Below are 14,702 nucleotides of genomic sequence, written 5' to 3'. Positions count from 1 at the left end.
CATCCTTCTTAAACATGGGAGACCAGAACTGCACACAGTATTCCAGGTGAGGTCTCACCAGTGCCTTGTATAATGGTACTAACACTTCCTTATCTTTACTGGAAATACCTCGCCTGATGCATCCCAAGACCACATTAGCTCTTTTAATGGCCATATCACATTGGCGGCTCAGTCATCCTGTGATCAACCAATACTCCGAGGTCCTTCTCCTCCTCTGTTACTTCCAACTGATGCGTCCTCAGCTTATAACCAAAATTCTTGTTATTAATCTCTAAATGCATGACCTTGCACTTTTCACTATTAAATTTCATCCTATTACTATTACTCCAGTTTACAAGGTCATCCAGATCTTCCTGTATGACATCCTGGTCCTTCTCTGTGTTAGCCAATACCTCCCAGCTTTGTGTCATCTGCAAACTTTATTAACACATTCCCACTTTTCGTGCCAAGGTCAGTAATAAAAAGATGAAATACGATTGGTCCCAAAACCAATCCCTGAGGAACTCCACTAGTAACCTTCTTCCAGTCTGACAGTTCACCTTTCAGTATGACCCGTTGTAGTCTCTCCTTTAACCAGTTCCTTATTCATCTTTCAATTTTCATATTGATCCCCATCTTTTCCAATTTAATAATTCCCCATGTGGAACCGTATCAAATGTCTTACTAAAATCGAGGTAAATTAGGTCCACTGCGTTTCCTTTGTCTAAAAAATCTGTTACCTTCCCAAAGAAGGAGATCAGGATGGTTTGGCATGATCTACCTTTTATAAAACCATGTTGTATTTTGTCCCAATTACCATTGACTTCAATGTCTTTAACTACTTTTTCCTTCAAAATTTTTTCCAAGACTTTGCATACTACAGATGTCAAACTAACAGGCCTATAGTTACTCGGATCACTTTCTTTCCCTTTCTTAAAAATAGGAACCATGTGAGTAATTCTCCAGTCGCACAGTAAAACCTCTGAGTTTACTGATTCATTAAAAATTCTTGCTAACGGCCTTGCAATTTCATGTGCCAGTTCCTTTAATATTCTTGGATGAAGATTATCTGGGCCCTCCGATTTTGTCCCATTAAGCTGTTCGAGTTTGGCTTCTACCTCGGATGTGGTAATATCTACCTCCATATCCTCATTCCCATTTGTTATCCTACCACTATCTCTAAACTCCTCATTAAAGACTGAGGCAAAGTATTTGTTTAGATACTGGGCCATGCTTAGATTATCCTTAACCTCCACTCCATCCTCAGTGTTTAGTGGTCCCACTTCCTCTTTCTTTGTTTTCTTCTTATTTATATGGCTATAGAACCTTTTACTGTGGTTTTAATCCCTTTTGCAAGGTCCAACTCTACATGGCTTTTGGCCTTTCTCACTTCATCCCTACATGTTCTGACCTCAATAAGGTAGCTTTCATTGCTAATCTCTCCCATCTTCCACTCCTTGTAGGCTTTCTGCTTTTTCTTAATCACTTCTCTGAGGTGCTTGCTCATCCAGTTTGGTCTACAACTCCTGCTTATGAACTTTTTCCCCTTTCATGGGATGCAGGCTTCTGATAGTTTCTGCAACTTTCACTTGAAGTAATTCCAGGCCTCCTCCGCCTTTAAATCCACAAGTTCTTCAGTCCAATCCACTTCCCTAACTAATTTCCTTAATTCTTTAAAAGTTAGCCCTTTTGAAATAAAAAACCCTACTCCCAGTTCTATTTTTATTTATCCTTCCATCTAGTTTGAACTGAATTAGCTCATGATCACTCAAACCAAGGTTGTCCCCTACAACCATTTCTTCTATGAGGTCCTCACTACTCATCAAAACCAAATCTAAAATGGCATCCCCTCTTGTTGGTTCTTCAACTACCTAGTGAAAGAATCCGTCAGCTATCACATCCAGAAAAATCTGAGCCCTATTATTATTACTAGCACTTGCCCTCCAGTCTATATCTGGGAAGTTAAAGTCTCCCATGATCACACAATTCCCATTAATGTTTACTTCATTAACAACATTAAAGAGGTCTCTATCCATATCCAAATCAGATCCCAGCGGTCTGTAGCACACCCCAAGCACTATCTCAGGGGAGGCTCTAGTAGCTTTCTTTCCCAATGTGATTTTTGCCCAGACAGACTCTGTCTTATCCATTCCGTCACTTCTTATTTCTTTACAGTCTACCTCATCACTGATATACAATGCTACTCCACCACCTTTGCCTTTATTTTGTCTTTCCTAAACACCACATACCCTTCAATGTCTGTACTCCGGTCATGCATGACTACTATTCCACCATGTTTCTGTTATCCCTATAATATCTGGTTCCACTTCTTGCACCAATAGCTCTAGTTCCTCCATTTTCTTACCTAGGCTCCTTGCATTAGTGTACAAACATCTTAATTTTTGCCGTTTGGCTTCACTGTCATTCTCTACCCGATTAGGCACAGACAGTCTACCACCAGTATCACTTATTAGACTGGTATCTATACTACCCTTCCTCCTTAGGTCCATTCTCCTGCCCACAGCTGTATCCTTTCTTACTTTGTTTTTTTCCCTCTCAATGTTCAATTCCGGCGTGGAGATTACCTGAACATCTCCCCCAAATTCCTAGTTTAAAGCTCTCTTAATCAGTTGCGACAGCCTCCATCCTAGAAGTCTATTTCCATCCTTACTCAGGTGAAGTCCATCCTGAGAGAACAGTCCTCTGTCCATGAATGCTTCCCAGTGGCCATACATTCCAAAGCCCTCCTTATAGCACCACTGTCTGAGCCATCTGTTGATCACCATAATCTTGTCACACCTTTGTTGCCCTTCTCTAGGAACAGGCAGAATCCCACTGAAGATCACCTGAGTCTCAATTTCATTAAGCATCTTCCCAAGCCTGGCATAGTCTCCCTTGATACGTTCCAGAGAGAATCTAGCCATATCATTTGTTGCCACATGAAGGACAATCAGCGGATTCTTTCCCGCTCCCATTAGGATCCTTTTCAGCCTCAGGTCCACATCCTGTATCTTAGCACCCGGTCGACAGCACACACTTCTGTTCTCCGGATCAGCTCTAGTTACAGGCCTGTCTATTCTTCTCAGTAGAGAGTCCCCAATCTTGTAGACCTCCCTTTTCCTGGTGATGGTGCGATTCTCCAGTCTATCCTCTGTTCCGTCTGGCTGTAAGTCCTCTGATTTCTATTGTCCCTTGCAGTCCTTCGCAACCCATCCCCTATCCTCCTGGGGCTCATATTTGGTGGTGGTGTCTCCTTTGACTCTTCCCCTCTTCCTACAGGACTAGCTGCTTTTCTCTTCTTCCTTGCCCTCTCACCTTCAGCAACCACTTGCTGTGCCCCTTCTTCATTTTCCAACTCTGCAAACCTGTTCCTGAGCTCTATTTCTCCTTCACTGGCCAGTCTTTTTCCTCTGCCTGGTTCTCTTTGTCACATGCTTACACCATCCACTCTCCTGACCCAGCAGTCTCCCCTCAAAATTCTTTGGTCCTGGTTCCATCTGCAAGTCTGAGCTTTTCCCTTCAGCCTCCTCATGTCTCTGCTCCATCATCTGCTCGAACCCCCTTCTGAACTCAACCAGAGTTTCCACCTGCATCTCTAATCCTCAGATCTTTTCTTCCATCAGCTCTATCAGGCAGCACTTCATGCAGACGAAACTCTTCTCAGGTACCCCCTCCAGGATCATGTACATGCCGCAGCTTCCACAATTATCCTCATTGTGTCTTCCACTGCTGCCCTTGTATTGGTCACAGCCTTCCCACCTAAAACCTATTAGTCCAGGAAACACAAAGCAAAGCAAACCACCAATGGGCACCAGAACACTGGCAGAACACCACCCGCTCCCTTCACCGGCCTGTCTATTCCTCTGCCTAGCTCTCTTAGTCTCCCTCGCAAACTCCTCCAACAGAACTCCCACCGAAACTCCCGTTTACAGCTGTTTGCTGGCTCCTGTGCCGCTGCAGCTGTCTATGCCGCTGCCTAACTGGCTGGCTACCTTTATAGGACCCCTAAGCAGAGAAGCCCTGACCCCTAATCAGGGCTCAGCTTCTCTCCCAGCACACTGCCCCTACCAGCCTCCACACATATAACTACAATACACAAAATACAAAAACCTTCTCCTCCAACAGAACTCGCACTGAAACTCCCGTTTACAGCTCTGTTTGCTGGCTCCTGTGCCACTGCAGCTGTCTATGCCGTTCACCCCAAAGCCAGTTTGTACCTGGACTGCCAGCAGTCCAGTCCAGCTCAGCTCACCCCATCACTCAGATGTGATGCAGGCACCTGTGTATCAGTTGAAATTACTAATACCTCAGGATCCACAGAGGTTGTCTCATACGGATGCTTTCCATAAGTACTATGAAAACTGCTGTAGGCATTTGATCTACCCTCTTTGTTCACACCTACTGACTTTGGTACCTGAAAGAAAAGACAAAAATAGAACAGACACAGAAGTCAATTGTGCAGATGTCTCAGTGCAATGGGAGCTATGAAAACCAAAATCCTAATGCATTGGGCAACGCAAGTTTCACCAAGCACCAGAAAAGCCCTGACTCTCCAGGCAAGAACAAACAACACTTCAAGGTGTGAAGCCCCTAGTGTGTCTAAACGGGGAGTTGTTGGTACTGCTGAACAACAGCAAACCAACAACTCACTGGGGTGAAAGCTCCAGCCTAAGGACACCATACAACAAGAAAAGTTGAAGTGGTGTCAATTGAGACACTAGGCAGCCTTAACAGCAACACAGAGAAGTTTATTACTAGTTGGAGCCTGAAAAACTCTGACTTCAAGCAACAAGAGGGTTGTTGGTTCAAGATGCCTATTGTTTAAACCAACAGATTTAGAAAGTTTGGAGGGGTACCACCTTCACTATACGGAAGAGTACATATCTATGAAAAGAAATCCACACACCTGGATGTCTTTTGAAGAATGGCCTCTCACTTGTAGCACTAAAATGTATCTATTAATTTTACCTATGATTTGGATTTACAAATTACAAAATCCTGAAGCATTTTTTTAATTCAGCATTTTTCAGTCTTTCCCTTCAAAATGATAAGAACACATGTACAGTGAATCTTAAAAAATGGCATTACATATTTTACCCGTGAGAATTCTGCACCACTGCACATGCACAGAATTCATGTCCCCTGAAGATATTTTTTTCCCCTGTAGAAAATACCTTCTGCTCAGGAGGTGCTACAATTATGCCTTTCACCCACTAGGGCTGCTGTGGCACCAGAAGATGGGGCAGCCAGCTCCGGGCTGGAGAAGCCAACCATGGAAGGGGAGGGGGAGAGGCTGCTTTCCTCATTGTGCCCTGCCCATGGGGTCAGGTGAGGAGGCCTGGGATGGGGCAGGGGGGACAGAACAGGGCATACAGGGGTGCTGGGGCGTGTCAGACTGCAGTTCAGAAGGGCTATTGGAGAGGATGGTGACTGAATTTTGGTGCAGGGACACATGGGGATGGGGCAGATATGCCTGACTGAATGAGAGAGGACAGAGATCAGCCAGGGTCTGCATGGGAGAGGCTCCCCAGCTCCCTAACAATCCTCTCAAAAAATAATAATAATAATAAATATTAATAATAATAATCTGTTCCATACCTCTCACCCGCACCAGCAACCCTCCAGGTTCATTCTCATGCTCCTTCCCAGCAATTTCCCTCTCCCTCAGCTCCTCTGTTACCTGTGACTCCCCCAAGTCTTTGCACTGCTTCTGAGGGGTGCAGGAAACACTTCTGTATTGTAGTTTAAAGGAATTATTACTCAAAGTTCTTTATTAATATCCCTACTAAGGAATCTTATTTATCAAAAATCACTTCCTGAATCTGTTCTGTTGTCTGTATTGTTACAGCCATACTTGCTGACAGATATTTTGAAATAAATTACCAAAATAATTTAAACTGGCGTAATTATAACTATGCAGAATTTTAATACATTGTGCACAGAATTTTTAATTTTTTGGCACAGAATTCCCCCAGGAGTAATATTTTACTGATCTATAGCTATGCATTCCCATATCAAAGCCCTGAAAGAATATTAAAGCCCCCAACTTGGTTTCAACTTCAGTCACTGCTCATTCTAGATTGTTTCTGTGCTACTTTGGTTCCTGGCTTTATAAAAGCACAAGAATAAAAGCAAGCAACTCACACCCAACCTCCTTAGGCCAATACTACAGGACCTATTTTAAAAGGTTTCGCTCTTCTTGGAGCTCATCAGCTGTAGGTAACGGCCTAAGTTTTAAGTACTTTTCCCCTTCAAATTGCAAGGAGGGAGCATGATGGTGCAATTATTTTTTCACCTCAGTGAGCATACTTAGTCCTTCGGCTACTAAGTATCAAACTATTCAAGCATTTAAGTATAAGTCACACCTTCCATACTTTTCTTCCACTCCTGCACCCGGGAGAAAAATCAAGAACACCACCGACTCAATTACTATATTTAATTTATGGAAAAAAAAATCTCCCTTATTAAAATCCCACATGTGCAATCATAGATGTTTGTCACCCTTCAAATTCCGCCTAATCTACTCACCTACAATGAGAAATTGAACAAGATCCACAAAAAGATTCACTCACTTCTCTTTTCTCCCCTTCCTTTCCTTATCTCCCTCAATATCAGGTTTAAACTAGTGTAAAAGATGGATTCTCTGTAACTTGAAGTCTTTCAACCATGATTTGAGGACTTCAACAGTTCAGCCAGAGGTTAGGGGTCTATTACAGAAGTGGGTGGGTAAAGTTCTGTGGCCTGCAATGTGCAGGTCAGACTAGAAGATCATGATGATCCCTTCTGACCTTGAAGTCTATGAATATCTTATTCACTATCTCCACCCCACAAACTAACACTATATTCCCTTACCCTCCCCACTTCTTACCGGCTTCTCTTTATCCCTTTCATCTTCAACCATTCTGATTCCCAGGTCATTTCCCTCAGCAACTATGGACACTAGTGTGCTTTAAATTCTTTGATGAGACGAGACTTTGTCCCTTTGGGGAAACAGTCAAGTTTAGAGGTTAGTTCAGACGGAAATTAAACACCACTTTAGACAGAAATTTGAGATGAAAACATAGGACCATCTTACTCTTATGAAACAAGTCAGTTGCCTTGCAGGCGCAGCTCAATGTTTTGTCTGTTTGAAGCAATTGGCAGAAAAAAGGTTGTTTTGCTAAATAAGTAATAAGGGGAACAGTCTTTCTAATAGCTCAAACTGTGTGCCTGTAAGTTTTCTGAACAACAAATCGAAGAGTAGAAGATAGTGTACACATATAAATCATGCAATACTGTTAAATATTTGTAGTTGAATCCAGCATGTGAACCTTTCCTATATCATTAATGTCTTTGGTGACTTAACATGGTTGGTCCACCGGAGCTCTGCTTAGTTGTTTCTACCAGACTGTTGCTCTTCCCATCCAAGTGTATTGTTAATAGGCATCTCTTGTGAACGATGCACCATTCCTGCAACACCATTGCCCTTGCATAGTTGAGAAAAACATGTACTTCCCTTGCTTAAGTAAAACTTTGTAGTGGTATTGTCTATTACCACCTGAACTATTTTGTGTTGGAGATGGGCTTTGAAAGCATTCCTGCCTCATCAGATTGCTCTTCGTTCCAGAAGTTACATGCAGCGTGAAAATGCAGAGGCCGCTCAAAGAACCATCAATTTCTGCCCCTCACCCACAACAAAAATATCTTCTCTGGTGCAGTCGATACAAAAATCTGTAGTATAATGAAAGGTTAAAATTTGGTGTCAATGTAAAATAAAATAAAAAAATCAAAATCAATAAGTACAAAGAATGCTACACTGCTTTTTTATACTGATGGGAAGGAGGGAGGGAGGAACTCTTACTGACAGTTATAGTCAAGGCCTGATTTGCTATGGGGCACATTAGACCAGAGAGACACAATGGAGACAACAGAATTGTATGTTGGGCACACCTGAATTACATGGCCTTCTCCATACCCAAAACACATTTCAGGTATAATTTGCTCTTCTCTACTGGAGGACTCCAGAGCAAGTAATTTTTTAAATACGTATATATCACAGTACACCTACAACTCCAAATCTATAATTTGCTGTCTATCCTCCTACATAAACTGGAAAGACTGTATGCTATATTACTGACACTAAAACCAAGCCATGTTTTCATAACATCTTGCCCCTTGTTTTGTTCACTAATGAAAATATGCTTCTGGGTTTATACTTGTTTTATGTAAGCAATACATAAATGAGTAAAGATTTCAAAAGAGTGCTAGAACAGATTAAATTATATCAAACTTCTACAAATTCTCAAAATGATGTTCTGAGTATTAGAATAGTTTTATTAATAGAATTGAAATTACATCTATTTGGAGTTATGAAATGAGTTGATTATAAGGTGTTGCAGACTTATGCAAACATGCAATCTTTGCATTTTAGTTAGACTGTGTAACAATTAACAGGCAGTTTTTTGTGGTGACCAATATTGTCAGAAATTCATAAAATAATGTTATATCATAGAAATGTAAGGTTGGAAGGGACTTCAAGAGGTCATCTAGTCCATTTCTCCATTTCCCCATACTGAGGCAAGACCAAGTATACCTAGACCAGTACTGATCAGTATTTGTCTAACCTGGTCTTAAAAACCTCAAATGATGGGGATTCTACAACATCCTTTGGTAACACATTCCAGTACTTAACCATTCTTACAGATAGAAAGTTTTGCCTAGTATTAACCTAAACTTCCCCTGCTGCAGATTAAGGCCATTACTTCTTGTCCTACTTTCACTGGATATGGAGAACAATTGATCATCATGCTTTTTGCAACAGCCCTCTACATATTTGAAGATTATTGGTAGGTATCCCCTCAGTCTTCTTTTCCCAAGATTGAACATGCCCAACCTGTTTAATCCTTCTTCATGGATCATGTGTTCTAAGCCTTTTACTATTTTTGTTCTCCTCTTCTGGACTGTCTCCAATTCATCCACATCTTTCCTAAGATGTGACACCTAGAATTGGACACTGTACTCCAGCTGAGGCCCAACTAGTGCTGAATAGAGCAGGACAATTAACATCAGTGTCTTGCATACAATGCTGCTGTTAATACACTCCAAAATTATATTAACCTTTTCCATACCTACATCACATTGTAGATTCATTCAGTTGGTACTGCTGAAAAGGCTCCAGGGGTTACAGTGGATCACCACCATCTAGCAAGTTATTTCTGATTTTATAGTTGTGCATCTGATTTTGCCTTCCTAACTGTAGTACTTTGCACTTGTCTTTATTGAATTTCATCTTGTTGATTTCAGACCAACTCTCCAATTTATCAAGGTAATTTTGAATTCTAAACCTATCCTCCAAAATTCTAGCAACCCCTACTAGTTTGGTGTCATCCACAAATTTTATAAGCACACTCTCTATTCCATTATCCAAGTTGTTAACAAAAACCCTGAATAGTACTGGATGCAGGACTCATCCCTGGGGGACCCCACCAGACATATCCTCCGACTTTGATACAGAATTATTAATAACTATTCCTTGAGCATGGTCTTTCAACCAGTTGTGCACTCACCTTATAATAATTTCATCCAGATCACATTTTCCTAGTTTGCTTATGAGAATATCACATGGGACTGTGCCAAAAGACTTACTAAAATCAAGATCTATTACAAGATATAAATAAGAGATACAATCAAGATATATTACTGCTTCCCTCTATCCATTAGGCCAGTAACCCTGTCAAGGAAGAAAATTAGGTTAAGTTGTCATGATTTGTTCTTGACAAATACATGTGGGCTATTACTTAACGCTATTACCCTCTGGTTGCTTATAAAGTGACTGTTTTTTAATAATGTGGTCCATTATCTTTGCAGAAACTGAAGTGAAGTTGACTGGTCTGTAATTCCTAGGGTCCTCTTTGTTCCCTTTTTAAAAGGCAAGAAACTTATGTTGGTAACCTTTTAATACAAAATGGATCTATTATTTACTATTTTAAGCTTTACATGCATTTTTGAAGTGTTTGGGAACATAGGTAAGGATGGCTGCTTTAAGTCTGGTGGCGCAATACTGACCAACGAAAGATTTCATGGTAGCAGAACTAGATAGATGCCTTGGGTGTGCATTTTCAGACTAATGTTTGAATGTTTTGAAGTTGGTGCTGAACTCAGTAGGAACACCTTCAACCTTAACTCTTTTAAACTAAATATTTTGTTTGGCAACATGTTTCAGGGAGGGGGTATTGACTCATATATTTAAAAACTTTCTGCCATTAAAAAAAAAAACTTTAGAAAAGGTTTTCTTTTTTTGTTTTTTTTTTAGAATAGCTCTAGTGCTGTTATGGTTTTCAGCAGTAACTTGAAATTTTAGGAGACCATGCTTGGGGTCAAGGAGGCAGCTAGTACTGGCTTCTTGAAAATCTGTTTATTTTGGGCAGGTTATGAGCTGTCAAAATTGTCACTTCCTGGTAGTATTTTGCTCATTAGTTTGTTCCTGGCTTGCTGCCAGAAATGCCAAATTAGCACTGTGCACGCACCACCCCAGCGAATCACTTCAGCATGCCACACAGAACTAATACAGTGTAGCAGCAGCAGCTGCTTTTCCTTCATCAAAGTACCATTTGGCCTAGAGAAAAGTATAGTAGGATGGCAACCAGGGGAGCAATAGTTCTGGACTCACTTCTACTTTAAGAAGTTAATAATTTTGCATCCTTCACAACCTTTATTATTGAGTAAAGAACCTTATAAACCTTCCCTACCAAGAGATTACACAAGCCGGAAACAGCATCCAGATTTTTACTGTAACAGACGCTAGTCTTAATTACTGAACCACACCATCCCTCAGAAAAAAAATCTGTTAAATCTAAGTTCTCATCTATGCTGCCTATAAAATGGGGCTGTTCATGCTTATATAACCCACTGTTTCACCGTATTAAGGATCCTCCTCTAGTGGCTGGTCCACAGAAGGTAACAGTACATCAGAGTCAGCAATGGCTTCAGTTTCACACATCATAAAAACAGAAATTCCAGCAATATAATGTTACCCAACCTAGTACTCAGTCAGGAGAGTCCTAGAGGAAGAGTGCCACCAACTGAATCAATAACACTTTCCATACCATCAAAATTTTCCTTGGAGGTCTCCATATAAATATTCATCAAGCTTAAATTTGGTGACATGACCTCACGCATGTTTCTACTTTTACAAAAAATTGCAGCCCACAGAGTATATTTCACATGAATTGATCTGTTACTTGGATGCACTTTGTATTGTACATTTGTCATGAAGAACAGATCAAATGTAAATTACAAGATGATGATTAAATAGTTTCATATATCTATATCTCTCTGTTCATGCACATAAGTCCTGTGTTCAACACCATACGATATTTAGAACAATCAAGATTATCTGGATTACACAAAAACTCTCTAGAAGCAACTTTCACTTTTCTATCCTTAATTCCTTTTTGAATCTTTAAAGGCTACCTAAAAAAGAAAAAAAAAGTTTGCCCTTTGTTTCTTTATGTTGCATAAATATGGCCTGAATTTTTTTCCTATTTGCTTCTCACCTTAAGAGTCTCAGGAAATGTCAAACCTAGTTTTCACTTGAGGATGTGGAGATCTCTGAGATGGACTATGAGCTCTCCTCATCTTTAACAGAAGGGGTGGAATCTTCATACACAATTTAAAAGCAGTCTTCATAACAGTCACTTCCCCTCACAATCCAATGTCAATCCCACTAGCAATCTACTTACATTGGGACAAACATGTAAGAAGAGACTTGTTTCTCTTATAGGAAAAACAAAAACAAAAAAAGCACTTTTTCCCCTTTGCCTATCACTAACAATATAAATATTTCTGCCCTGAACATATCTGACAGAGCCAGGGAGACAAGACGGGTGAAGTAATATCTTTTATTGGACCAACTTCTGTAGGTGAGAGAGAGAAGCTTTCGAGCCAGGAACTGAAGTCTGCAGCAATTTCACTACCTTATAGCCAATAGTGTTCAGTTCAGAGTGGAAGAGAAACAGCAGAGACCTCTAGTGAGCCAGGACAGTTCCAGAGAGGAGCCAAATACACTCCCTCCTAGAAAATCAATGGGGATCCTGAAAGAGAAGTGCACGGTGCACACAGACCTACGCAATGGCAGTCTGATTCTCTAACGCATGGGGGGGGGGGGCCAATCTCGAGAGCATGAACGAAGCATCCACCCCCTTGCTGTCTCCAGGCCGATTCGCAGCGTTAGGAGAGGTGGTCCACAGTAACCCTTATTGCCCCCCAAAAACTCAGGGACCCACGCAAGGCACCACCCTGGAGCACAGGGTCGGAGCGCTCCGTGCCGGAGCTTTCCCTCTAGCCGGAAGAGCGGCGGAGCAGACACAGGCGTCCGGCAGCGACCGCTGCATGGGTGGAGATCGAGGAGCAGCACCGGCCCTGCAGGCACCCGAGTACGGCGGGGAGCTGGCGCGTAGGCGGCAACTCCGAGCCCCAGCCACTCTAGGCATCTCCCGCGGGCCGGCAAAGGCCGGCTAGTTCTCCCCGAACGGCGCCTCGACACTACGGGATACCTCAGACGGGGCGACGGGCCCAACCAGCCCACGGTTCCGTCCGCCTCCCCCAGCAGCCGCCCCGGCTCCCCTCGGCCCCGGCAGCGCCTGGTGCCGTCCCCGGCGCACTCACTTTTCCAGGTGGCTGCGACCAGAAGGTCCCCGGGGCCGCTATCCCGGAAGGAGAAGGCGGCGGCCAGGCCTCCGGAAGCCACCTGCCTCCGGCTCCGCTACCTGCTCCGCAACCCCGCCGGGTCCCCGAACGCCTCAGCGTCTCTGCTCCGACGGACCCGCCCCGGCGGCCTCGCTAAGGCCAGCTCCGACCAATCCGAGGAGGCCGCCACAGGGGCGCGCGCATGCGCGCTCACTCAAACCAAACCGACATCCCCTCGGCCTGCCCCCTCGCGCTCTGACCGCTCGAGTCAACTCCGCTGGCCCCTCCCCTCCGTCTCAAGCCAACTAGCGGAAGCTGGGCTTTTTTTCCCTAGAGGGAGCGAGCGCTTCAGCCAATCGGCAACCGAGTCTGTGCGGCTCGCGCCCGCGCCTTGCCGTTGTATTTCCGGACCTCGTGCTTCCGCAGCCAATCAGCGAGCACGTCGCCTCGCGGGCCGCTCTAACGGTCATTTCTCCGTCTGTAGCCTGGAGCTCGCGTCTCCTAGTTCAGTTCCCTGCGCGGAGTTGCCTCACGCTCGTCGTTCAGCGCGCTGGCGCAAGGGCTGTTGCTGTGGGGTTGGAGGCAGGTCTGTGGTGGTGGCTGTGAGGGGAATTTCCCTCACGTATTCTCAGTCCGAGTCCGCGCAGGGCACCAGGATGCCCAGCCTGGGCACGATGGAGTCCTGAAATGGTGAACGCTGTGGTGCCGCCCCTTGTGGGCCTGAGCCAGAGGTGAAAGTAAGCCGGTGCGGGCCGGTACAGGAGGACCGGTGAGAAAAGGACACTGGCTGAGGAAGGGAGAAGCTTGCCCCCTGCGTAAGAATAGTTTAAACTCAGCTGTTCCCTGAGCGGTTCAGCTCTGGGGGTTAGGAGTGGTTTGTGACATCCTTGTTAATTTCACTCACAGTACCTGGGGGGAGTGGGAGGGTGTGTTTGACCATGGCAGGGGCAGTCCTTGAAGGGCTCTTGTCTCCAGTACTAATATACACAACAAGTACAAGCATTTGGCTCCACTGCTTAAAGCCAGAGCTAATAAAATCAGGTGAAAGGGAAAAACTCACTGTCACATTGGTTTCTTGTCTCCTCCCTCCCTGTCCTCCAGCCAGGCTCTGCATTCCACCCCCACCCCCAATAGAGGTTCTCCTCTAGGCTCTAGCTTGCAGTAGGGACACTGGCTGAGATGCCTGCTGTTCCTGCCTACATAAGAACAGTGTGTGACCATGGCAGGGGCAGTTCTTTTTTGCTCCCGGGGATGAGGAGATCTCCTATACACAAAAAACACAGTCAAAATCAGGAACCATTTCCAAGTTCAAATCTATCCCATTCCCTCCCCAGCAGAGGATCATGGTTGTGATGTCCAAACTGCTTGCAGATCCTCTTTGAAGTGTTACTGAACGGCGCAGGGAACAGCTGAGTTTAAACTGTTCTTATGCAGGAGGCAGGCTTCTCCCTCCCTGCTCCAAGCTAGAGGGAAGGCCCTGCAGCTGCTGCTCAGTGCCAGGCAAGGAGAAAGCATGGAACCTAGTGTCCACAGCCTGGCTGGAGAAGGAGGGAAGACACGGAGAAAAATGTGACAGTGAGTTTTCATTTTTTCAGGCTTATTCCAATAGTAAAGTTATATTACAGACAGTACTGGTAGTAGTAATAGTAGCTTTATTTTCTCTATCCATGTCATGCAATGGGAAGGATCCATGAAGTACGTAGGAGAGGTGGGTTGCTTGCGATTGGACCATATGCGTAAGAAATGTAAATTACTTTCACCCCTGCCCAAACCCCAGGGCTCCCAGCTGCCTCTGCAGCTGGTGGCTCCGGGGTGATTTAAAGGGCCCAGCTCCTAGCTTCAGCTGAATTCCCGAGTCCTTTAAATCCTGATTTAAAAGCCCCGGGACTTAGAGGCCACGCCTCTTCTGGTTGAGGCCCCTCCCCCTCCACAGGACTCTGGAGTACCGGCAAGTCCTTTAAGTTATTTTCACCCCTGGCCTGAGCCCTTTGCTGGGGAGTGACACGTTTTCCTGCCCAACTCCTGCAACCCAGCACTGCCCTGGCATTTCCCAGCCA

The 14,702-nt window shown here is 44.0% G+C and overlaps 1 protein-coding gene across 12 annotated transcripts in view; it reads right to left on the bottom strand.

The window, feature by feature from the left end:
- DTNB (dystrobrevin beta) overlaps nt 1-12,891 on the bottom strand; it is a 382,151-nt gene extending 369,260 nt beyond the window's left edge. For 3 of the 12 annotated variants that reach the window (XM_050948808.1, XM_050948813.1, XM_050948812.1), the window contains exon 1: nt 12,625-12,887. The gene's annotated coding sequence lies outside the window, so the exon portion shown is untranslated. Of the gene's footprint in view, nt 1-12,624 lie in introns of all 12 variants that reach the window. The other 9 variants (XM_050948814.1, XM_050948815.1, XM_050948816.1 and 6 more) reach the window with 6 other exon arrangements.
- Between the last annotated feature and the right edge of the window lie 1,811 nt (nt 12,892-14,702).

This window comes from Gopherus flavomarginatus, chromosome 4, assembly GCF_025201925.1.
Source record: "Gopherus flavomarginatus isolate rGopFla2 chromosome 4, rGopFla2.mat.asm, whole genome shotgun sequence".
In the NCBI taxonomy this organism is placed as follows: Eukaryota; Metazoa; Chordata; order Testudines; family Testudinidae; genus Gopherus; species Gopherus flavomarginatus.
Note: the sequence above shows the minus strand (reverse complement) of the source record. Positions and strands in the feature narration are given on the sequence as shown.